We start from the raw sequence: 24505 nt of genomic DNA, 5'->3' as shown, positions 1-24505 counted from the left end.
GACCACGGTGAAACCCCGTCTCTACTAAAAAAAATACAAAAAATTAGCCGGGCGTGGTGGCGGGCGCCTGTAGTCCCAGCTACTCGAGAGGCTGAGGCAGGAGAATGGCGTGAACCCGGGAGGCGGAGCTTGCAGTGAGCCGAGATCGCGCCACTGCACTCCAGTCCGGGAGACAGAGCAAGACTCCGTCTCAAAAAAAAAAAAAAAAAAAAAAAAGGAAGTGGGTAAAGGACATGAATAGACAATTCTTAAGAGAAGATATACGGATGGCCAACAAACATATGAAAAAGTTATCACTAATTATCAGGGAAATGCAAATTAAAACCACAATGAGATACTACCTTATTACTGCATGAATTCCCACAATTAAAAAGTCAAAAAATAATAGATGTTGGTATGGATGTGGTAAAAAGGGAACACTTTCACACTGCTGGTGGGAATGTAAGCTAGTACAACCACTATGAAAAATAGTATGGCAATTCCTTAAAGAATTAAAAGTGGAACTACCATTTGATCCAGCCATGCCACTATTGGACATCTACCCAGAGAAAAATAAGTCATTATATGAAAAAGACACTTGCAGACGCATGTTTATAGCAGCACAATTTGCAATTGTAAAAGTACAGAACCAGCCTAGATCTAAGTTTAATATTAATAATATTATTATCAAATTGGCAAAACGTTTTAGAGACAGGATCTTACGCAGCTTTCAGCTGGTGCATGGGTATTGTTATCTCACTCACTATGCAACAAAGCAAATTTTCATTTAGAAAACAATAATATAGTATTTACTATAAGTAAATATTGGAACACTAAAAAGTAAGTAAAGTTGAGGAAACTGAAAAAACACATCAAGGGAAATAAACACAGAGAAATACATAGAGAGAAATGTCTATATTTCATATACTTTATTTATTTCATAATTTTTTGTTTCATATTTAAATCTAATATATACTCAATATAGAAAAGTTGTAAAATTAAAAATGGTCTTGAAAAATGTGTGTATGATCACTCAAATATCACTACAATTTTTATCTAAATGCATTTTACTGACACTTGTGGCCATTCTCATTTTTATGACTGAGATAAAAGTGCACGTGTACTCACCTATCCTGCTGTATCCATTTAACATAAAATTACAAAGAGAAATTATATATACGTATTCAATATATGCACACACATATGCACATACATACATGTATATGTGCATCAAAAACAGATTTCTAGGCATACATTTAAAAAGAATTATGTGTCTGGCATGGTGGTACATGCCTGTAGCCCCAGGTGCTCAAGAGGCTGAGGCAGGAGAATTGCTTGAGCCCAGAAGTTTAAAGCTATAGCACACTATGATCACAAAGTGAAAAGCTACTGTATTCCAGCCTGAGCAACACAGTGAGACCCTATCTCTAAAATAGAAATAAATAAAGTAATTTTTTTAAACAGTTATAAAGAATACATTGGATTTTGACAATGATACATTGCAAAGAAAAAATTCAGAAGAGTATGTATATATTATTTTGATAATAAAAATGCAAATCACAATGTTCAACTAGGTTCACCATGACAAGTATGCTGTCCTTGAACAAAATAGGAAAGGAAACCTGATTGATTAAATTTGGAAATAAATGGAATATGAAAGTAAGGCAAAAGACACTACATAGGCATTGTATTTCCAATGATAAAGTTATTTCCAGGTCTATGATTAGCAATTTTATTATTCCAATACATATATCCTGGAATTTCACAATGAAGTTAATAGATGGCAAATAATGGTGTGGTTTCTCATTGTTGGAGAGGGATTTCATAGAGAAGAAGACAATGGAGATTAGAATGACCCTAATGATAATCAATTAGTTAGAACTGAAGACATCAGTATGAATTTATACTTAATCAAATATAGATACAGGTATTTACATACAAACATATGTATAGGTACATGTAAATGTGCAGGTTAGTGTACACTCAAACATTTTTTTTGCTCTGTCACCTGAGAGGGCTTAGAAGTTATGAAACCCCAGCAATGATGAGCTTATGCATCTAGGTCTCAGATCTAAAACCATTCTCCAATAAATAGAAATCAGTGTCCTCGGAGATTCTAGGGCTGAATAAGAAATATACAAGATAAGCCTGGAGCAGCCTATTCTGGCAGGAAGTAAAGAAGTGCTGGGTGCACACAGACATGCATACACAATAACAGAATATGTCAAATGGACACAAGAGCCCACTAAAAGTCCTAATGGTCAAAGCTGAAGCAACCCAAGCAATAACATGAAAAAAGTGCTAATGGGTTATTACTAAAGTTTGAAATAAATATTCATGAATTCACACTGGCAGAAATAGAACATTGACTAAATTTTGAATATGGGGAAAAAACAAAGAATCTCCCATGCAGAATAATTTTAAGTAATTTGTTTGGATACTTCATCTCAAGAAGGTGAAGCATAACTCTCCACTCCTTAAGTTCAGGCTGTGCAGACTGACTTCCTTCCAAGGAGTATACCATGCAAAAGCAAGTGGATTTTGGTGGAAAATAGGGCAAACATTACCTTCGCCATGTGATCAAGGTCAATATCAACCATGGAAGTCACATTGATAATTTGTGTATCTTTGATATCATGTGATCAAAATTGTACTTAATCTGTTATCTTCCTCCCAAAACACATGACTAAATGGAATGTGGTATCCCGAAATAGAAAAAAAGAGGGATGAAAAGGAAGGAAATCCCAATACAGAATGAATTTTAGTTACTAATGTATCAATTAAAAAAATAAATGAATGTCCAATACTAATGTACTCTTTTCATAATAGGGGGAACTGGGTGCAAGTTATAGGGAAACTATACGTTCTTTGCAAATATTCTATGAATCTAAAACTATTCTCAAAATAAAGTTTATTAAAATCTTGATTACCTACTTATCCATCTCAAAAGGTAAAAAAATAAACTAAAAACAAATAATAAATGTAAGAGCAAAAAGTGAGATTAAACAAGCATAATATAGAAAGTCACTATGTCCTGGGTTTGTCTTTTGGAATAAGAATAGGGAAATGGGAAAACTTATGGTGAAATTAGACAAATAACTAAACAAATAGAAAAAATAGCGAAACAATAATAAAAATAATAATGGGGACATAATTACAGACCATGTAGATATTCTGTAAATTATAAAAGTACAATGAACTACTTTATGTCAATAAACTTCAAAAATCACACAAATAGAAAAACAAACAAAAGGGATTTCTTAAGAAAGTTCAAAAACTGGTTAAAAAAAAATTTAAGGAAGCAAGTGATACCGAGGTAAGATAACAATGCGGAAAATATCATTAGGAACACATATTCAAGCTGTTGAAAAATATAAAATGAGAAAAATCTTGACAAGGACAAAAATTCTAAGTGAAATGACAATAGTATCAACAGCTCACTTCTCAAAAATAGAATGTTGTAAAAAAGAATACATTGAATAATATCTTTAATGGAGATAAATAAACTGTTAATTTAGAGTCAATGTCCAGTAAAAACACCTCCCCCTGGAACTAACTAAAAACACATATTATAAAAATAAAAATATTTTTCAGATATTGGACATTCGGCAACTCTAGACAGTGATCCTTGAGGTAAAGGGAAGAGACTGAGCTAAGATTTTCCCAGCTAACTTCTGGGAGAGTTTCAGGTCACTGACCATTAAGGACACACTCACGTAGAGGCTGGTAGTCTCCCAGAATTGAAAGAATGGAGCCAGGAGGCCAGGAAAGTCAAGGCAGCTACAATTCACAGGGTTAATACCAGAGAGGGGTGAACTGCACAGTGATCAAGCTTCAGAGCTCTGGAGGGGCCCCATAAGCATCTAACCATGGGACAGATCAATCCATGTGCTGGCTTCCTGAGACCAGGGAAGGAACCACTCACAAGGAGGCAGAAGGAACACATCTGGGAGCTCATACAAATGTTATTGGTACTCCCTCAGCAGCATGAAAAGCTTTGTAAATAAAGCACACTCAGATAGATACTCAGAAGTGTATGGCCTTGAGATTGGTGAAAAATTATCCCTAGATGAAAGGTATCCCTTGTTCTGCCTAAATAGCTCCCAACAACTAAAATCCAGAAGATCTGGAAACTGATTAAAAAATAAAGTCACTCAATAATGGCATAAAATATGACTCAGAATAAGAAGAAAAGTCAATCAACAGAAGCAGATGCAGAATGACACAAATAATAGAAATAATAGAAAATGACTTTAAATATTTTGTATAATTTAATCCATATCTTCAAGAAGATAGAGATTGGGCATCTTAAGTAAAGACATGGAAAATATTTTAAAAGACCCTATATGGAGATTTTAGAAGTAAACAAATACAGCAGCCGAGGTCAAAAATAAACTGCAGAAGAAAAATATGTATAAATATGAAGTCCTCACATCAGTGAGCTGTGCGAAAACTTCAAGTGGCCTAATACATGTGTCACTGGAGTCCTTAAAGAAGAGTCAGAGATAGAAAAAAATTTGAAGAATAATTACCATTCAAAAAGGAATTGAGGTCAGGTGCAGTGGCTCACATCTGTAATCCCAGTGCTTTGGGAGACTGAGGCGGGAGGATCACTTGAAGTCGAGTTTGAGACCAGCCTGAGCAACACAGAGAGACCCCATACTTACAAAAAAAATTTTTTTTAAATTAGCTACATTCATGCCTGTAGTACCAGTTACTCAGGAGGCTGAAGCTGGAGGATTATTTGAGCCCTGGAGTTTGAGGTAAGAGTGAGCTCTTATCATGCCACCGCACCACAGCCCAGGTGACAGAGTGAAATCTTGTCTCTTAAAAAACAAACAAAAAACTTTTGAAAATTATGAACCCACAGATTCCAGATTCCAGAAGTTCCATGAACATCAGGCAAAAGAAACTACACCATGTGATACTGTACTCAAAATTCTTAAAACTATTGACAAAAAGAAAACTAAAAATCAGTCATATTTGAGAGAAGAAAAGACAAATTCATTGTGTATTAGCAAACATGTTTCTCATCAGAAAAAAAAACGTAAACCAGAAAGATTATAGATAGTGGTTTAGGTATATTATAGGTAAACTAAGAAAAGTAAAATCTTTAACAAAGTGAAAGAAGGACCAAAAGCACCCTAGAATTGCATACAATAAAGTATAATACTTTGTTGAATATCTTTCAGAAACAGGCAAAAATAAGGACTATTTTAGCTTCACAGAAGCTGAAAGACATCATCAACAGCAAACCCACACTATAAGAAACTAAAGGAAGTCTTTTGGGGGAAGGAAAAATGTAATAGACATAAACCTAGATCTACAAAAAGAATAATGAACCCCAGAAATGGAACATGGGCAGGTGTCATAATATTACTTGAAGGTTGATTGTTGTAGACTAAAGCTGTATATTATAAATCATAAGATAATCACTGTCTTAGGCCATCTGTGCCACTATAAAGACATTCCAGAGTGGGTGATTTATAAGTGGTAGAAATTCATTTCTCACAGTTCTGGAGCTTGGAAGTCCATGGTCAAGCTGCCTACTGGTTCAGTGTCCTGTGAGGGCTGCCTTCTGGTTTTAAGATACTGCATTACTGTTGTACCCTCCGGACAAGGGGAGCACTGTGTCATAACATGGCAGAAAGGAGGGATGGGCAGAAAGGGCAAATGCTTCTTCCCTCCAGCCCTTTCATAAGACTGCTAATCCCATTCATGAAGCCTTTGCCCTCATAATCTAATCACCTCCCAAAGGCCTTACTTCTTAATACAATCACAATGGCAATTAAATTTCAACAAATGAATTTTAGGGAACATATTTGGACTATATCAATTACTAAGTAAACAAGAAGGAGTTCAGCTAATATGTTTTGAAGAAGATAAAATGAAAATTAAAACTACTCAAATTTTATTAAATCTACAAAAATGAGTAGGCTTCTTTTCTAATTTGTGCAGCACTACATATAGTATATAGGTTCGGACATAACTAAAATGTTCATAGACAGCAGATTTGTTGAATAAGCCCCCAACTGGGCCTATTAAACAGCTCTGAAATGCTAAGAAGAAACTATACACTGTTTTGGATTGAACTCAACAAATAAAAACAAATTGGACAGAAATGTATAGGTTATGTTACTTTTCATCGAAAAAGTAAAGAATATATGCATATACATACACGTTCATATTTAAACATGGAAGAATCAACCAAAATATTTTGAATAGTTATGAAAAGAGGAAGGGAACAGTATTGAGCAGTAAGGAACAGAAGTTCATCCTTTTCTAACATACCTTATTGAAATATAAAAAAAATAACATATTTTAAAATCAAGCTATTAAAAACAAGTAAAAAATGAACTAAAAATGAACTAAAGTATATCTATTGGTGACAAAACCTTGCAGAGTGGAACTATTCCAAGTACTTTTAAAATGCAACACATGGCTGGGCGCGGTGTCTCACGCTTGTAATCCCAGCACTTTGGGAGGCCAAGGCGGGCGGATCACGAGGTCAGGAGATCGAGACCACGGTGAAACCCCGTCTCTACTAAAAATACAAAAAAAAATTAGCCAGGCGTGGTGGCGGGCACCTGTATTCCCAGCTACTCAGAGAGGCTGAGGCAGGAGAATGGCGTGAACCCGGGAGGCGGAGCTTGCAGTGAGCCGAGATTGCGCCACTGCACTCCAGCCTGGGCGACAGAGCGAGACTCCGTCTCAAAATAAATAAATAAAATAAAAAATAAAAAAATAAAAAAAGAAAAAATAAAAAAAACAAAATGCAACACACGAAACAACAACTCAAACAATATGCAAGCTGAAAATAAAAGAACTACGAGAAAATCTAAAATTACCTCCTTTCAGTGATCATATTGGTGGTGGCACTTTTCATATAGTTGTTTTAATATTCTTAGATATAGGATAGATAATTATGTTGTGAACCAGAATTTTCAGTATGAGAGTGGAATTTATCAATCTAAGTTTGATATTGGAAAAGTAAATGTATGCTGATACTCATTGGTGATGTATTTGGAAGTCTCTATTTCATCTTATGTTGCGATTTTCAAATGTTCTTATTTTATCTTCATTTTTTCTTATCTTTACATCTTTTTATTTATTAGTGACTTTAAAATATATTGTTCTATTTCTCAAAATGCTTTTCTTCCTTAAGATTAGAAGCTATCCATCTTATATATGGCCAGTGAAGGGTTGCTTTAGAATTTTTGCATGCCTTTTTAACATAACAAGTTATTGAATTCCTAATTTTCTCTTTTTTAATCCCTTATACAATAAATACTTTCTCATTTCTAATCTTATAAGTTATTATTGTTCAAACTTTAATTTTTATCATGTTTTATACTAGCCAAATAAGGCCTTATTGATATTGTTTTTTATTCAAAGATTTTATTAAATTGTATGCTTTTGGGATTCAGATTTTATATGTCTGAATTGTGTTGATCATGATGTGACAAGAAATACTATACACACAGGCTTGTTCCTCAACAATAATATTTTGATTATATTCTGCCGAAAATAATGATACCAATTGACCAAGTCTCTTTAAACCAACTGTGCCCAGAGTGTTCCATTGGGAGCCACATATTGTCTCATTTAGTAAGAAACAGGGCAGAAGCCCAGGCAAACTATTATATAAATGATAATTAGAGAGGCAAGAGTTATAGCCCTTTACTATGAAATGTGAGTGATGTGCAAATAGAGTATCACTGATTAGCAAGAACTTACTTAATCATCAAAACAGCCCACCTATATATAATATATATATATTTTTTTCCCATTTTTTCCAAGGACGCCCAGGCCCTAGTCTGCATGGGCTACCATCACAAAATACTACCTAGGTGTCTTAGATAACAGAATTATACCTTCTCACAGTCCCGGCGGCTGGAAGTTTGAGGTCAACGCGTTGGCTGGGTTGGTTCTTGGAGACCTCTCTTCTGAACTTGCAGATGGCCAGCTTCTTTCTGTTCACTCACATGGTCTTCCCTCTGTGTGTGTCTGTGTCCTTATCTCTTCTTATATGGACACTAGTTGTATTGAATTAGGGCCTGCCCAAAGACTTCATTTTAAAGTAATCACTTCTTTAAGTACTCCATCTCCAAATACGGTCATATTATAAGGTACTGGGCATTAGAACTTCCACGTAAGAATTTGGTTGACACAGTTCAGCTGACAACAACTCATCTCAGGCTTATTGAAATAAGTAGCTTTCTAAAGTTGGACAAGCCTCAGTAAACTAGGTAGCCAGAATTCAAACCAAGCCTGTCATCAGAACCCATGTACGTGTGATGGAAACTACCTACCATTCAGGACTCTAAAATCTTAGAAAACCATTAGTAGTAAGCAGGTAGGATAGTATCATTAGAATACATTTTCGTCTAAAATTCTAACCATTTCTTTGTATGTTTATGCTCTGAAATAAAAAGATATCATGTTACTTCCAATGGCAAAATACTTACTAAAGTAAATATAAAAATAAAGGCAGAAAAGATTTTCCCAATATTCATTTTGTAGAAAAGATTGTCCTGTAGCTATTTCATTTTCATATATGAAGTACACATTTGTACATATTACATAGCAAGTCAGAGATAAATTTGTTTTGAGAAACTAAATTTACCTAAAATCAAAATGGTTTACATTTATGGGCATAATTTATTGCCACTAAGCATCACTTTGATGTGTCCTTATCATTATTGATCAAAAATATATACATTTAATTTCCTCATTTAGGAATTTTTATGTAGCCGTTTTTCATGTCAACCCATTTATGGGCGAGCCTTCCTACAAGTCAAATCTGAACACACCAGGCTTACCTGCTGATACCTGTCATGCTTTCCACGACAGGTAAGAATATGGATTTAATGCTTTTCCTTTGCTTCAATTTCCAAGGCAGCAGACTTGCTCCATGTGCACTCTCACAGAGACAGCAGTATTGCCTTTAAATTTGTATCTATATATGTAGCAGGTTACTATTACACAGTCCAGAAATACACTAACATTGTCTTAATTATCTTCTTAAATGAGGAATTCACATCAGATTTTATTCATTCTTATACTTCCATTACGAGTTTCATAAAATAATAGTATTGAGAAGATAGATTATTGAGGACATTGAAATTAAGAACCATTGATAAAATTAAAAAATGATATTTTTACAGAAACTCATATTCAAAATGGATACACATTTATAAAACAGTGAAATAATCCTATATTAAAACCATTGCTATCTCAAAAAATAAAAAATAAAGCTCCCTTGAAAGATGTCAGTGTTGGTGATAAGATTAACTTAGAAGGTAAGAAAATAGAGGCCATGGCTCAGGTTGAAAGATAAGATGGTTTCCCAAGTACTTTTATTCTTGCTGCTAGTGTTTTTGTTTGTCCCTGAGGAAAGCGTACAGACTTAGATTGTTGCCCTCTGAGTCTCTACGGAACACTTAAGAATACATGAACATGGATTGGCAACCTGTAGAGTCAATGCATTGAACTTCAAGGTCCTAATGGGTGAATATTGTTTATCCCTTATGCATTCCAGGTCTATCTAGTTGAGACAGGAGCTCTTAAACTCAGATAAGACTATCGTTTATGAATGTTTTGGGCTTCATATCAGTAAATTTTTGTACATTTGAAAGGGTTGCCCAATTATAATTCAATTCCTTTTGAAAAAAAAGTATTCTTCTACTAACAGTTTCTAGCAGGTTTTATTTAAAACAAATGAGAGAGGGGAGTGTGAATATTACTTCCAAAACTTTATTGGATTCCTGAATCCAAGATATTCCTAGTTGTATTTTCCTTTAAATGTATATGAATTTTTAGTCTAACTCTCTTCCATTTTCAAACTATCTCAACATATCTAGCACAATGCTCAGAGTATTGTTGCAAAATTTAAACTTTGTACATGTCATAAAGAGCATTCTAAGAATTACACAGTACAGGCGGGGCACGGTGGCTCATGCCTGTAATCCCAGCACTTTGAGAGGCTGAGGCAGACGGATAATGAGGTCAGGAGATGGAAACCATCCTGGCTAACATGGTGAAACCCTGTCTCTACTAAAAATACAAAAAATTAGCTGGGTGTGGTGGTGGGTGCCTGTAGTCCCAACTACTCGGGAGGCTGAGGCAGGAGAATGGCGTGAACCCAGGAGGCGGAGCTTGCCATGAGCTGAGATCGCACCACTTCACTCCAGCCTGGGCGATAGTGCAAGACTCTGTCTCAAAAAAAAAAAAAAAGAAAAAGAAAAAAAAAATTACACATTACAATGGAAGACTTCTAAATATTGGTTGAATGTATGTTTTTAAATGAATTCTGTCAATCATGGATATTTCGTGTGTTTCTCAATCAAAACTAAAATGCTTATATAGCAGAGCATTTATTTTGTAAGTTTTTATTGATCTAACAAATAAATAAAGGACCTAAGATATTTCACCTAAATAAAATTTTCATAGGACACTGTGGAACTCCAGTTACGGGATAAGTCCTATGCACAGTCACAGGAAGACCCTTTGCCTGTAACCACCAATTTGGAGAAAGATCTTAGATGCCTAGAAAATGCATAGGAACTACAATGGAGTCTGACATGTAGGGTAATATGTGACTATGACATATTCACTGGGGATAAATAGACTTCTAAGCGGCCCTAGATGATTTTCTAAATGATCCTAGACAATGTTTTATAAATGGACCTAAATGCTTGTTGTAGTGTTATTTTAGTTTGAAACAACCAAGACACTACGACCTATGGATGAGATGAGTGATACTAAGCAATGAACAATATTTACTGGAATTCTACCAAATTACAGAAAGCTGTTGTAGCAAACACCCAAATCTCATGTTGAATCACAGTTTCCACAATTCCTACGTCTCATGAGAGGGACTTGGTGGAAGGTAATTGAATCATGGGGGCGGATCTTTTCTATGCTGTTCTCATGATAGTGACTAAGCCTCAGGAAATCTGATGGTTTCAAAGGGGAGTGTCCCAGCAGAAATTCTGTTATTCTCTCTTGTCTGCTGCCATGTAAGATGTACCTTTTGCCTTCTGCCACGATCGTGAGGCCTCCTCAGCCACGTGGAACTGTGAGTGCATTAAACCTCTTTTTCTTTATAAATTACACAGTCTCCAGTATGTCTTTATCAGCAGTGTGAAATGGACTAGTACATTAGTATACACCTCTGTGCCCATGCCAGCACCCCTCATTTGTGCTAGTAGCTGCAGGTTATAAAGAGGAAGGAGGAAGCCTCAACAACAATCCTGACACTGAACCAAATGATAGAGTGTATCCTTATCCAGAAGTGCACTAGAAACAGGAAAGAAAACAAGAACTCTCAGAGCTACTAGTCTGAACCAAGTGGTAGAATGGGAGAACGTGATGTGGATGACTAGGAAGTCTTACACCCAGATGCTTCAGGAGCTAAAAGCTGGGGAGGGCCAGGCACGGTGGCTCATGCCTGTAATCCCAGCACATTGGGAGGCCAAGGCGGCTGGATGCCCTGAGGTCAGGAGTTTGAGATTAGCCTGACCAACATGGTGAAACCTCGTCTCTACTAAAAAATTTAAAAAATTAGCCAGGTGTGGTGGTGTGGGCCTGTAGTCCCAGCTACTCGGGAGGCTTGAGGCACGAGAATCAATTGAACTCAGGAGGTGGAGGTTGCAGTGACCAAAGATCATGCCACTGCAGTCTAGCCTGGGCGACAGAGAGAGATTCTGTCACAAAAATAAAAATAAATGAATAAATAAATAAATAAATAAAAGCTTGGGAGCACAGTTGTCTCCACCCACTTCCAAGCATCCAAGTCACTGAAATATAGATCACCTTTTCCAGCACGTAACAGGTTTTCACCTTTTCACCTTTTTCAAGTTCTTCATATTTTGTTCGTATTACTAAATACTTATCAAGGGACAACTTAAAAGATAGTATTCCCTTTTCAAGACAGTGAGGTAAGAGTGCATGCTGGTTACAAAAATTGCCAATTCACAAAAGTCATATTTTCTTAGTGTGTTCAATAAACTGACATACATTTATTATTCATCCTACTCTCATCGATTTTTTCTTTGTAAATGGTATTTCACCAAATGTTATTGCATATTTTGTAGACTGTTTTCTCATCACTCTCAGTTTTAAGGTATGCTAGATAGTCTTACAGTTACTGCATCACTATGATTCTGAGGCAGCTACATCCTTGGAAGGATATACTGTACATACTTAACAGTTTAGCCATATTCAAGAAATAAGGTCAAACTAAATTTTTAAAAGACACTCAATAAAATAAAGCATAAATTGAAATTTTAAAAGATTTATTCCCCTTTTACACTGTTGGTGGGAGTGTAAACTAGTTCAACCATTGTGGAAGACAGTGTGACGATTCCTCAAGGGTCTAGAACTAGAAATACCATTACCCAGCCATCCCATTACTGGGTATATACCCAAAGGATTATAAATCATACTGCTATAAAGACACACGCACATGTATGTTTATTGTGGCACTATTCACAATAGCAAAGACTTGGAGCCAACCCAAATGTCCATCAGTGATAGACTGGATTAAGAAAATGTGGCACATATACACCATGGAATACTATGCAGCCATAAAAAAGGATGAGTTCATGTCCTTTTTAGGGATATGAATGAAGCTGGAAACCATTATTCTCAGCAAACTATTGCAAGGACAAAAAACCAAACACTGCATGTTCTCACTCATAGGTGGGAATTGAACAATGAGAACACTTGGACACAGGATGGGGAACATCACACACTGAGGCCTGTCGTGGGATAGGGGGAGAGGGGAGGGATAGCATTAGGAGATATACCTAATGTAAATGACGAGTTAATGGGTGCAGCACACCAACATGGCACATGTATACATATGTAACAAACCTGCAGATTGTGCACATGTACCCTAGAACTTAAAGTATAATTTTAAAAAATGTGTTCCCAATATAATTTTTCCAGGAATAGTAAAAAGAAATATATTAACTACTTTTTCATTTGTACATTAATATACTTATTTCTATAATGAGACTGTGTTTCAAAGACACTTACTAGCAAAGTCTGCTGAAAACATCAATTACCTCGGGAAATGTCGTCTCCAGATTTGAGTCATGTTTTAGTGTAATGTTTAATCTTATGTGAGGAGGTTGGAGAAACTACATCAGGACACTAAGGAATGAAGGTCAAAACCACAAATGCAGGGAGCTAGATGTGTCATATATTTAACTTTTAAAATATACTGAGTTATAAGGTCAAAAAATTACAGACAGGACTTCCAGCTTCTGCTGATGGTGTAGACATCTAGAAAATGTGTCTTTATTAAAATTACATTTAAAAACGAGTGATATTCAGGGTCATGACTTTCTGAACCCATCAGAGAGCTGAATTGTAGGGCAATTAAATAGTTTGAAATGAAGGAAAGAGAGGTGCCTCCTGCAATAACAGAGATGGGCTGCAAACACTGGATGACCTGTGGCAGAGCACAGAAAGAAGGCAAGGATGACAGCTCCATGCAGGTAGGAAGAATGTAGCTAAAAGAGTTGGTGGGTTCCTAAAGAGCAAATATAGCTTAGGATGAAAATAGAGTAATTCTAGCTGCCACAGATACAGAGGAAATTGCTCGGTTTTGTAGAGCTTTTAATCTCCAGGCTATGCCGTTTGCATAAAATTAACTGAAGCATTATATTCCCAATAAATTGTCAATCCTTTCCTTGGCCACAAATGAAAGTAATACTTCAAATTTCATTGTTTTATTTGTATTGTTCAAATTTGACTACATAAAATGTTATGTTTTTATTTTCAGCATATTTATTTTATGAATAAATGACCTCATTAATAACAATAGTATTAATTTAAATGAACTTTGTCAGAGGAATCATTCCTTTAAACCCAGAATAATCATTTTTAATTAATTTATTTATATTCCCTGGAACTCTCTTTTTTGTTTTCTTATTTCCATTTAATGACTTCACTTAGGTTTCCCTTCTGGGAGGAAATTTAGATGTTCAAGAGATTATATTTACCAGGAAAAAATAATTTAGGGTACTTTGAACTTAAAAAAAGGCTACGAGTTTTATAAAACAAATAGATTAGAAGTAAACCTAGACTCTTGCTTTCCTACTAATTTACACCTGGGCAAGTCCATAATTTTGATAAACGATGTCTTTGGAATAGCCAAGTTATCAGAAGAGAAAGGACAGCTTGGCGGTGTTAGGATTCGCTGAGCTGGAGAGGGCTGAGCCCGCAGGAGCAGGTGGTCAGTTACAGCAACAGGACAAACATAGGCACACCTTTCCTCCATCGATGGGCCCAGGAAGCCAGAGCCGGAGCCGAGGAAGCAGTGACTCCTTGCTCCCCGCTTCTCATGGAGTGGAGTTCTAGTCCAGGGTCAGGCAGCTCTGCACAGATGTGGGGGTCTTCTCACCATCGAGGGAGCACCAAACAAAAGGTTCTTGCAGTTTTCTGGGCCCTGGAATACAGGAGAAGGGTGAGGGAGGAGGGTTAAGAACGGAAAATGCTGGGTGAGGGCTCAGAGTGGGAAAAGCGTCTCCAGTTTTTCTCCTTCCTTGTGGCAAAAGGAGGTCTCAGCAGAGGAACTTGAAGAAGACTTTTGCCCAAAACCTCAGCTAAAAAGACTTAGAAATGAAGGGCTGGGAATGTAAATGTGCAAAGAGCACAGCCAGCCTGGTCCGGAGGCCTTAACTGCAGCTTCCTTCAGACAGTGATGCTGGCCTGCTCTGAGCCAGGTGCCCAGGTGCCTCAGGCGAGGCCGGCAGTGGAGGCCACGCAGGTGAGGCCATGCAGATGAGGCCAGCAGGTGAGGCCAGCAGGTGAGGCTTCCGTTGACCAAGGGCAGGCCCAGACACCATGCATAGGTTTCCAGCCAGGAGCCAGGCTCTGCAGGTGGTGGCGGTTTTGCAGAAAGCTCTCGGTGTCGATTTGACTACTCACTAAGATCTTCTGAGTAACACTGTACACAACTGTTTTTATGTTTTCTATTAATGTGCTATGATTTCATTCCCTCCAGTTGTGAATATTAAGCCAGTGAAACATGGAAAAGGAAGGACTCTCTGTATCCATATGTTCACTTAGAATATTTGAATGAACTTTAAATGTTCTGCAGGTTTATTAAGGGGAAAATGTAGAAATAGAAATGTGGGCAATTTGGCCTCACTCAGCCAGGGGAAAAACAATGCTGCTATACATATCGATATCTTAAATTCAGAAGAAATAGGAGTTGAATATTAAAGGGTTTCTGCTGATGGCTTCCTATCAGCCATACGATTCTGATTCCAATCCTTGTTATGATGACAAATGGTGCCACTGGGCATTGGAACTTGGACAATAACATTGATGGAAAGGACAAAGAAAAGCTGGTCTTGGGGATGACGAAATGTTAGAAGTTGAATGGAACCAGTCAGTAGGACCTGTTAAAGCAAACTAAATATGGCCTGAGAAGGACTCCGTACTTCTATATTTGAGTTCTTGTGGATGAACTGTAACCTAACTTAATAGTCAGACAAAGTTGAAAACCTAATTTAGTAGTATATGCACCTGTAACAATTGGCTGAGTGTTGGCCAGTCCCACTCATAGACTGCTGAATGTTCAAACTGCCTTCAAATAAGGCCACTGCAGAGCTGTAACCAGTCTCACTGTTTCTGTACCTCATTTCCGATTCCTGTATGCCACTTTACCTTTTTGTCTATAAATTTGTTCCGGTCACGAGGCACCCCTGGAGTCTGTGAATCTGCTGTGATTCTGGGGGCTGACTGATTCAAAAATGGTTCATTGCTCAATTAAACTCCTTTAAATTTAATTCGGTGGAAGTTTTTCTTTTATCAGACCCAATGGCTCCATTGTGCCTTCACTGCTCCACCAGAGACCTGTCCCTTTCCTCACTGGGACCCCAGTCAGACAGGGAGGGACTTGTATATTCTATGTACATTTTGAGAAGTGCGTATTTTGGGTTGGGGCAGAAAGGTCAGCCCCAGTCTGGGTCTGATTCATGGCCCAGTCAGACCACAGGGCTGGAGCAGGGAAGAAGTGGGCATCCTAATCAGAGCAGTGAAGGGCGTCTTGGCAAGCAAGCCAGTCACAGGGGAGCCTAGTTCTAGCGAGGCCCACAAAGTCTGCTATTTTGGAGGTCCTCTTAAGTAGAAGATGAACTATGAACATGGAATTGTGTGCAGAGATGGGAAAGGGGCTCCTGCCTGTTACCAGAAAGGGGTCCAGATCCAGACCCCAAGACAGGGTTCTTGAATCTCGCAGAGGAAAGAATTCAGGGCGAGTCCATGCAGTAAAGTGAAAGCAAGCTTGTTAAGAAAGTAAACGAATCAAAGAATGGCTACTCCATAGGCAGAGCAGCCCAGAGGGCTGCTGGTTACCCATTTCTATGGTTACTTCTTGATTATATGCTAAATAAGAGGTGGGTTATTTATGCCTCCCCTTTCAGACCACATAAGGTAACTTCCGAACGTTGCCATGGCATTTGTAAACTGTGATGGCGCTGGTGGGAGTGTAGTAGTGTGGATGACTAGAGGTCACTCTCATAGTCATCTTGGTTTTGGTGGGTTTTTGCTGGCTTCTTTACTGCTACCTGTTTTATCAGCAGGGTCTTTATGACCTGTATCTTGTGCCAACCTCCTATCTCATCCTATGACTTAGAATGCCTAACCATCTGGGAATGCAGCCCATTAGATTTCAGGCTTATTTTACCCAGTCTCTATTTAAGATGGAGTTGCTTTGGTTCCAACGCCTCTGACGGGCCCACAGGGAAAGGCTGATGAAGGTCATGCTTTATTGACTTCATGGTGAATCTGCCCCGAAGCATAAAAGACACAGCTGAGCTTCTAATCCCTGACTATGAAATTGCTTGTACATCACCCATTAATGTCTTACCCAAACCACATTTTAAAATTATATATACAAATAACACAAATTAAGAGGTACACCAGAAGAAGTTTCTAAATTGATACTTGTTTTCATTTGAGAAGAGCGGAAGAAACATGAGTAGTAGGAAATTAATCTAAACCAGGTTCTTCCTGTGCACAGCAACAGGGCAAGACGCCTTTTATATTAACTCACTTTAATTCTCACCAAAGCCTAGGGGGTTTTATTTTCCCTTTCATACAGATGACCATTAAGCTGAAAGATGTTAAGAAATCCTAAAAGACTTACCAGAGGTTATATAAGAGTGATGGAGAATGACTAGAATTAACCTCAAGGCTTTCTGGGTCAGAAGCAAGTCAATGAAAAATGGGGTCCTTCGGGAAGGAGATTCTTGGTTAAAAAAAAAACCTTCAAAGTATGGGAAATAATACGGTAAAGGAAATCCAGGAACTAGGAAGGGGAATTTGAAAAAATGTGAATTCCATGTTTTCTAAGGAATAAACTGTTCCATGGCCAGCAAAGCAAGGGGAACCTGATTAAGACTATAGGCCACTGCCTATGCCTCCCTGAAGATGGGCATAGTTTTCACTAAGAGTGCTTTAGAATCCTTCCATTCCATCCATCATTAAGTAGTCCTTGTGTCTTTACATCACATTAAAAACATCTCTTTGTCTAAGTTCACTAAGTGAACAAACCTATAATTATAGTAATGGATTGAATTCCAACAGCCACTTGAATAGCTAAATCCAACATTTGGTCTTTGTGAAGTTAGTTTCTTTCTTGAGGCTGTTTTTTGGTACACACACATACACACATACACATACACACAAACACACTCACGTATATATACATATATGCATATAAAATATAAGGGTAGAAAAAAACAAGCACAGTGTTTCTGGTAATTTATGAACTAGACAATTGCCACTGGTGTACATTATATAATCATGCCTAGTTTGGCTCTGATTAGATCCTGGCTCTAAGTAAAAAATATATACAACATTATATAAATATAAAAAAATATATTTTTGGTAAAATCTTTTTTAAGCTTCTATATTGCACTACATGCTGTAATATATTTTTCAGTGTTGTCAGAGCCTTTTGAAGACAAGTGCTATCACTCCTTTTATAGAGGAAGAAACAGGGCTTAGAGAGACGAAATACCATGTCTAAGTTCACACAATTATAGGAGCAGGGAAGGTGATAACTATTCCAGAAACTCTGAGACAAATATTTGTACTAGAATTGAATTTGTTTTAATGTAGATAAAGCCAAGCAGAGCCAAGGCATTCTAGGAACATCTTTATAAAAGTAAAAATGGGGTTGGGCTGTAGATCACGCCTGCAAGCCCACTACTTTGGGAGGCCAAGGTCTGAGGATGGCTTGAGCCTAAGAGTTTGAGACCAACCTAGGCAACATACTGAGATCCTGTTTCTACTACAGGTGGGGCGCCTATAGTCCCAGCTACTGGGGAGGCTAAGATGGGAGGATTTCTTGAGCCTTGGAGTTTGAGGCTGCAGTGAGCTATGAGCACAACACTGCACTCCAGCCTGGGTGACAGAGCAAGACTCTCTCTCAAAAAAATAAATAAATAAAATAAAAATAAATTTTATTTTTTCTTTCTTTCATTTTTTTTAACTTTTATTTTAGTTTTGGGAGTACGTGTAGAGATTTGTTACATAAGTAAACATGTGTCACAGGTGTTTGTTGTACAGATTATTTCATCACCCAGGTATTAAGTCCAGTACCCAATGGTTATCTTTCCGGCTCCTCTCCCTCCTCCCACCCTCCACAAGTAGACCTCAGTGTCTCTTGTTTCCTTCTTTGTGTTTATAAGTTCTTATTATTTAGCTCTATAAGTGAGAGTATATGGTATTTGGTCTTCTGTTCCTGTGTTGGCTTGCTAATAGCCTCCAGCTCCATCCATGTTCCTGCAAAAGACATGATCTCCTTTTTATATGGCTGCATAGCACTCCATGCACCACATTCTCTTTATCTAGTCTGTCGTTGGTGGGCATTTAGGTTGATTCCACACTTTGCTTTTGTGAATAGTGCTGCAATAAATGTTCGCACCCATGTATCTTTATGGTAGAATGATTAATATTCCTCTGGGCATATACCCAGTAATGCGATAGCTGGATTGAATGGTAGTTCTCATTTTAGCTCTTTGAGGAATGCCAGCTTCATATGAATTATGTATATCCCAGAGAGAATTTCATAATGTATATTCTATTATTGAAAAAAATGACCACTGTACTATTTTTCATTTAAAAACAATTATAAAGATAAACATAAATAATGTAATAATTTCCAAAAATTTTCACATCAGTAGTTCTTACAGTTAATATTCACCACTGTAATTCATATGACAAGGTTTGTCACAGGAACAAGATTTTTGTTTTTGTTTTTTAATGAATTATTAAGATTTTTGTGTTTTTTTTAGTCTTAGTCTAGCAAGCTTCCCATAGATGAAAATTATAACCAAATAGGGTTGGATGAGTAATATTTATTCTACTTGCTAGGGCTATTAATAATTTTCTTAGTGTTTAACTGTGAATGCTTATGTTTACTAAAATAAGTCTGTTTTTATACATACACCAAAAACAAATGTTTGAGACAAAACTAATCTCTGTTCTCAGATAGCAGGTTAATGGGTGCTTTTGGTGAGCTGTGGTGACTGGGGGCATAAACAAGAAAGCTCCCAGGTTGCTAGGCATGTCTTGTTTCTTGACTTGCTGCTGGTTATATAAATTCAGTTTGAAAAAATTCATCAAGAATACTACTGGTATGTTGAGATGTATAATGATATGTGACTTTTCTGTATTTACATTAAACTTCAATTTAAAGGTTTTAAAAAATCCACAAATGTTGGAAAGTGTTCTTTAAAAGTTATTTTGTAAATGATAAATTTTGATGTATTTTGAAGAAAAGTATGGGGCTCAGTGAAACGGAGATCTACAGCTCTTTTGGCACATAGCACTCCATAATTCACTCAAGTTTTAAATATTATTGGTTTCTAAATATAAATAGAGTGTCTTCACGACTTGATATAATTTTCCCAAATTTATTTATTTGACCCCAGACCTTGCCGACCTCTAATCGTCTCATTTTCAAAATGAAATCAATAGAGCTACAACTGGAATGATTTTAGGATATTAAAATTATGTTTCAAAGTCTTTAACGAGAAGTGATTGATAGTAGCTGCAATTTCCCCATAGTACTGATAGGCCCCGCAGACGGAGCCCATGCTCATACTGTCTCCAGTTGAGGGACTGAGTTCCTCCTGTCATCGTGGTATCCATGCTACTGCCAGAGTGTCTCCAGTGTAGACTTCTCTTCTGAGATCCAAAGCCCTGTGTCTAATTGCCTCCCTGATCATTGTACTTGAATATATAGCAGCTAAAGCAAGATGAGACCTGATATTCCAATCTTGTCCTGCCAAAGCCCTACAAACCTATTCTTTTTTTCCTAATTTCAGCAGACACCGTGGACATCCAACTAGTGCTAGTTCCGGATGCCTCTTGCCATTCCTTTCCTATCTCTCACCCTCACGTCACCACATCCTGTGGATTCCCTCTCCTTTTTCATCGGAACTCATTACCTTCTTTTCATTCCTTGAACACTCCAAGCTCTTTATTACCTTAGGATTTTCAGGTACAAAAGTATCCCTGGAAGTATTTTTTTTCCCATTCTCTGCACAGTTGAGTTGTTCTCATTTTTAAAACTCAGGAAGTATTTTTAAAGAGGTATTTTAGTCTACCAAGGGAAAAGCTCATTCATCTTTTTTCCTCTAACATCATTACTCTTTCTCCTAACAGTCTGATATTTTTCCCCGTAGCAATTAGCACAATTAAATTATAAATATATTTGTTTACTTGCCAGGCCACAAAATCGCACAAGTCAATGCATGAGCCATTTCCTTAAAATAATATACATACTCCATATCTGTATTTTGTAGAATATATATTATACATGTGTATATAGCTAGTTATATTATGTGAATCGATTATATACATAATTATTATTATATTCGTTCTGTTTCTCTAGAAGCTAATCCTTGACTAATTCAATTACCATGTTCAGAAATTGGCTGATTTTGAGTTTCAAGTAGGGAACCAAGGCTTTTACTCAGACTGTAAAAGCTGTGGAGAGAAGCTTCCGTTCCTTGAGATGGGAAAGACAAGAGTCCTATTTTGGCTGAAAGAAAGTGAACATTGTGCCAGTGTTCACTTTCTTTTGTGTTCACTGGTGTTTCATGTTCGTTTCAGTGTTCACTGAACACTTTCGTGTTCGTTTCAGTATTCACTGGTTCACAGTGAAATGAACCAGCCTCGGAGGCTGTTTAGAGTTCACCAAACGTTGTTCACAGTCCAACAACTCACTGGAAGAGCAATGCACTGGCTTAATTCTGGAAACGAGGCCAAGCGAAACAGACTCGGTGAATGAGAACAAGGGTAAAGCTAAACCTGTGGGCCTGGACTCAAAGAACGCTCCGTGTGCTCTGTGTGCTTGTATGTGCTTTCACATAGTCTGGCCCTGAACACTGATTCCTTTGACAAACGTGAAAATGAATTTAAGTCCGGGTGTGGTGGCTCATGCCTGTAATCCCAGCACTTTGAGAAGCCGAGGCGAGTGGATCAAGAGGTCAGGAGTTCGAGACCAGCCTGGCCAACATAGTGAAATCCCGTCTCAACTAAAAATACAAAAAATTAGCCAGGCATGGTGGTGGGCACCTGTAATCCCAGCTACTGAGGAGGCTGAGACAGGAGTATCACTTGAACCTGGAGGTGGAGGTTGCAGCAAGCCGAGATCGCACCATTCCGCTCCAGCCTGGGTGACAGAGCGAGACTCTGTCTCAAAAAAAAAAAAAAAAAAAGAACTTAAAAATCCAGAGCACACACATATCAGGGGAGTAGCAATGGAATATCAAACTCAAATTGAATATTTTCTGTGATCTGACTATTAGAGTGCTGGGAATATTTAATAATTCTATTCATGAAATGGATTATAAAGATATAGTAGTACATATATATTGCATTATTTAAGGAGTTCTAACAATTTTATAGCCATTTTTGAAGTACTTAATATTCAGTTTTAGAAGTAAGAAAAGGTGACAAAGAATTGCTAGCAGAGACTTTAGTCCCATGGGGAAAATCTTAAAGTGCCAATATTAAAATTTCATTTATATGTCATACCTTGTAATGCAAATGGCAAAGATGAATACTTTCATCTGAAAAATAAAGATACAAAGCACTGAGAAGTTCCAGTTCCTTATCTAATGTGAACCAACTTGTCAGTGCAGAAGCTGAGGGAAAAAGGACACAGTTTTTCCTGCAAGTGGTGTTAGCATTCCCAGTGCTGAATTCCAGTTATGAGAACAGGAAGCAGTGACAGCAGCAGGCTGAGGGAAATCCAGGAGCAGGGACTGTTACGAAGAGTGTTGGTCTTTGTCAGATTTCCTGAGCATATCTTTTTTGTCTGTTTGTTTGTTTGTTTTTTGAGACAGTCTCGCTCTGTCACCTAGGCTGGAGTGCAGTGGCCAGATCTCAACTCACTGCAGCCTCTGCCTCCTGGGTTCAAGCGCTTCTCCTGTCTCAGCCTCCTGAGTAGCTGGGACTACAGGCACATGCCACTACGCCTGGCTAATTTTTGTATTTTTAGTAGAGATGGGATTTCATCATGTTAGCCAGGATGGTCTCAATCTCCTGAACTCATTATCTGCCTGCCTCAGCCTCCCAAAGTCCTGGGATTACAGGCATGAGCCACCATGCCCAGCCACATATCACTTTTATAGAAGTACTTCAACTAGTGAGTGGGAGGCTTCACACAGACAGGCAATGTCTGTTCCACAATAATTCCATAATATCTATGCAGGTGAATTAGGCAATTGTCCCTTTTATTATTTGGTTGGTCAAAGTCTAAGTTCCAATTGGACAATTATTTGTTAGGAAAGACAAAAATGTCATCTCTACATCATTCTTTTGTAGGCACTAATTCCATCTATTCTATAGGAAAATAGATGTACATCTTACAATAATTCACAGTGGCAGTTAAAGGACCTATAAAAGTAAGAACCTACAAAAGTAAGCTAGGGTGTATTAAATGCATCAGACATTTCATCTAATTTGACTCCTTTTCTTTTGTTTCCTAGACAAGGTCTCCGGACTTGCCACCCAGGCTGAGTGCAGTGGTGTGATCATGGCTTACTTCAACCTCGACCTCCCCTGCTCAAGCGATCCTCCTGCCTCAGCCTCTGGAGTAGCTGGGACTACAGGCACACACCACCACACCCGGACATAACTTGTAACTTGCCTCTTGCTGTAACTAAAAGGTCACAAAAAGAAAGAATTATAAAAAATCTCCTGCTTAAGTAGTACGTTTAGTATTTATCATGATGACAATGTTCTAAATTGCACCTGCCTCCACTAGCAGAATGCCAGGATTACTGCCAGACAGAGAATTCGGACTGCTGGTCCAGGGACATGGCTATGAAATATAACAAGGACAGCAGAGTGTGTTTTGGAGAAAGCCAGGTAGCTTTTGATGGGGCCGATATGAGTATTTATTCCTACTGGTATGAAACAACTGATTAGAAAAATCTCATTTCTTTATTCATTCCTACTCTGAGAGCTTTTTACTTCTAGAAACACGGTCTTAGTTTTCTGTGTTATTATTTTTTTTGAAACTGATTAAATTTCACAATTAATTTACATTCATCCAACTATTTAACAATTATGCCTTGAATTTGTCTTATAATTAGTATTTTCTTGTTATTTTCAACAGGAGGTAGTGTTCAGGAAAAGGGACTAGATCAGGTTCAGAGAGCCAGGGGAGTTCAGTTAAGCAGGCAGAATACAGGACACTGAACAGGGTGAGTAAGAGGCAGCCAGAGTCCCCACCCCCAGAGAGGAGGGTCCAAAGGACAGCTTTTCATGATCCACGGATGAAATCTCCATCAATAACATCTCTCCTTCAAGAAGCTGGGGGTGTCACCAGGATTCAGGGTAGGGATTCCAGTCTTAGATTGGGGGAAGGAAGGGAGGCAAAAGGAAGGAAGCCTCACATCCTCATGCGAGGAAGGCAGCTTGCAGAAATTAGGCTCAAAATGATCCCTACAGTACAAGCAGTACAGGGCATATGGACTCCTGCCGGGCTGGGGCCAGGACAAGAGATGAAAGTCCTCATCATTGGCCATCAGAGAAATGCAAATCAAAACCACAGTGAGATACCATCTCACACCAGTTAGAATGGCCATCATTAAAAAATCAGGAAACAACAGGTGCTGGAGAGGATGTGGAGAAATAGGAACACTTTTACACTGTTGGTGGGACTGTAAACTAGTTCAACCATTGTGGAAGTCAGTGTGGCGATTCCTCAGGGATCTAGAACTAGAAATACCATTTGACCCAGCCATCCCATTACTGGGTATATACCCAAAGGTCTATAAATCATGCTGCTATAAAGACACATGCACGCGTATATTTATTGCGGCACTATTCACAATAGCAAAGAGTTGGAACCAACCCAAATGTCCAACAACGATAGACTGGATTAAGAAAATGTGGCACATATACACATGGAATACTATGCAGCCATAAAAAATGATGAGTTCGTGTCCTTTGTAGGGACATGGATGAAACTGGA

The 24505-nt window shown here is 37.8% G+C and overlaps 1 long non-coding RNA gene across 1 annotated transcript in view; it reads left to right on the top strand.

The window, feature by feature from the left end:
• The window catches only part of LOC129490559 (uncharacterized), a 61870-nt gene extending 38713 nt beyond the window's left edge, over nt 1-23157 (top strand). Inside the window, exon 5 of the long non-coding RNA XR_008660287.2 lies at nt 23013-23157. This is a non-coding gene — a long non-coding RNA (uncharacterized lncRNA). The remainder of the gene's footprint in view (nt 1-23012) is intronic.
• Nucleotides 23158-24505: the final 1348 nt, after the last annotated feature.

This window comes from Symphalangus syndactylus, chromosome 9 (assembly GCF_028878055.3).
Source record: "Symphalangus syndactylus isolate Jambi chromosome 9, NHGRI_mSymSyn1-v2.1_pri, whole genome shotgun sequence".
Taxonomy (NCBI): domain Eukaryota; kingdom Metazoa; phylum Chordata; class Mammalia; order Primates; family Hylobatidae; genus Symphalangus; species Symphalangus syndactylus.
The sequence above is the reverse complement of the archived record's forward strand: the minus strand, read 5'-3'. Positions and strand labels throughout refer to the sequence as shown.